The sequence below is a fragment of the Pyxicephalus adspersus genome, chromosome 1 (genome assembly GCF_032062135.1).
Source record: "Pyxicephalus adspersus chromosome 1, UCB_Pads_2.0, whole genome shotgun sequence".
NCBI lineage: Eukaryota > Metazoa > Chordata > Amphibia > Anura > Pyxicephalidae > Pyxicephalus > Pyxicephalus adspersus.
Genome location: NC_092858.1, coordinates 166160439 through 166162917, shown reverse-complemented (window position 1 = coordinate 166162917; position 2479 = coordinate 166160439).

Below are 2479 nucleotides of genomic sequence, written 5' to 3'. Positions count from 1 at the left end.
GCATAGTAGAGGCACACTAAAACAAACTCTGGGACCATGCAAAACATAGTACAGAACACATTTGCTGCAGTCCTTGAGAGACAGTCCTGGTGACAAACACCTAAGGCAGACCTCATTGATAGACCCCAATGTAGACCTCACTAGCAGACTCCCTCAGTGGTCAGTAGAAATCACATTAAATCACAATCAGGTTTATTTAAGGTTTTTACATTATGTATGAAATCCTGTTCCATGCTCCAGTGATTGACCATAATATGCTAAAATGCACAAAATAGTATTTTAAAAAGAATTTAATGCTGTAATTGTATTTGACACTTGTATTTCCAGCATGGGGCATCATGCTGGGGTAAATTGATACACAGGATATGAATTGGCAGGTTAGCTACATCTACATCAAACTGGTACATTATCTCATTTATCATAATAATATCCCAGATGATTTGGAGGACACCCTTGATTCGCACACAAAGACTGCATCCCCAGATTCCCTGAGAAATGTAATATTCCCTTTTTCCTTTATAAGGATAGGGAGACTTTTGATAATAAACTTGCTGATGCTGATACATTGCTGATTGTAATGGCACCTCAATCTCCATCATTCTGGACCCAGCTATGGATCCCCCTAACGGACACTGAGCATTGTGCCGTCTTCTGACTCTCCCTAGAGTGTATCAGGAATAGTGAGGCTTTCTCATTATTCCTAAGGAGAACCACCTAAGAGTTAATCTTTTTAGCAAGTCAAATACAAAAACATGGAATACTGAGTCCATGTGTTGTATATGTACAGGTGGATTTGTATAAACTGTCTGGTCTGTGCCCTTGTGAACATTTTGTGTACATCAGTGACCTGATAAGTAGAAAGTTATGGCTGTTATGCCCTGATAGGTCATCAGAAAGAAAGCAGCTGGTAATATACAAAATATATTCTCATACTGACAATGCAAGTTTTTTTTTTTATATATTATAATGTAACAAGGAGGTTTGGTCAATATAAGGTAGCAATAGTCATGTAACGAGTTGATTGGTTGGGATCAGTGTATAATTGTTAACTCCAGATATCATAGAATTGAGTGCTGACGCTGACATTTTCTGGATAAATGTAAAGAAATGCCAGCTTCTCCCTGCCGGACTCTTCCCAGTTAGATGATATGGAAATGGGCCCTCCCTGGGGTAAACCAGGTCCTGTGATCTTGCTGATGGAACTGTTGCTGTTTTGGATTATTACACCCATTCAATAAAGATAAGTACTAACTTTTAATTAAGCAGTGCCTGAGTGTTTTGTATCGTTCTTTACCGCTTCCTGACACTTCTAGTCCCACAAATACTTCCACCTTGATACAAGGTGCTAACATACCATACCACTAGGGAATCCCTGCTTGTCTGATGGTGGTTCTGTACACTAAATTCGTGCAGGGTTTATATTGCTTTAGTAAAGATTTGCAGATCCAGAAACCTCCTTTACCAAGCTGGCTGGACCCCATGATGCCTTGGTCTACTTGACAAGATAATTTGGAGGAAGGTTCCTTAGAGACCCTCATGCCACTGCACAGCTTCATTCTGCGGACTGGGTGAGACATGACATTGTCCCTGCCTCGTGTCATTAGGCTGGTAGCTCTTCATATCCTGCTTACTTCTTTACTACCATCTACAAGTGGGGATACACAGGAAGTGATCCCTACCTTTCCACCTGCTAAACAACCCTAAGTTTTTGATTGTCCATCATGGCCTTTCCACCAGATTAAGGTTAGGTGTCCCTTTTATGTTTTTTTTTTTTTTTTAATTTTATTAAATGTTTTTGGTTTAGGTTTTTCTTCTATCCACCCTTCCCTTTCTCACTTTCTTTTTCCCTTTCTCTTGAGATGGAATGCAGCAGCAGATAGAATTCCTAAGAAAAGCTGCTGCTGTGGAAGATTCACGTAAACAGCCATCATAGCAAACATTACCTTGTCTATACCATTGAAGAAGGTATTCATAGAACTAGTTTTCCACCTTTCTTGGCACAGTGGGGTAATATAAGAGGTTTGTTCTGAATTTTTTTACCCTCACTGCTCCATTACCAGATCTACAGAAGAGAAAAGGGTCATTGATGGTTAAATGGAGTTGGAAAGCTGAGGGGGCATTTCGGCAGCCAAAGTAAATTTTGTGCAACAGTGCTGGTCCTGATTTTAAAAGACCCTTTGTGGTCCAGGTTGATGCCTCTAATGTTGGTCTAAGAGCAATCATGTAACAACTAGTCAGGGATGAGAAGCAAACAGTTCTGTATATGGGAAGAACATTGACCCAGCCATGCAAAACTACAATATCATAGAACAGAAGTGCCTGGAGAATGAACTTAGCTTTGGAGTCCTTATGATACTACCATGTTTCCCCGATTTTAAGACATCCCCATTAAATAAGCCACCCCGGATTTTTGAAAAAATAATTAAAATAAGACACTCACCCGTGAATAAGACATCCCCCGATATTTGATCCTGTGTGT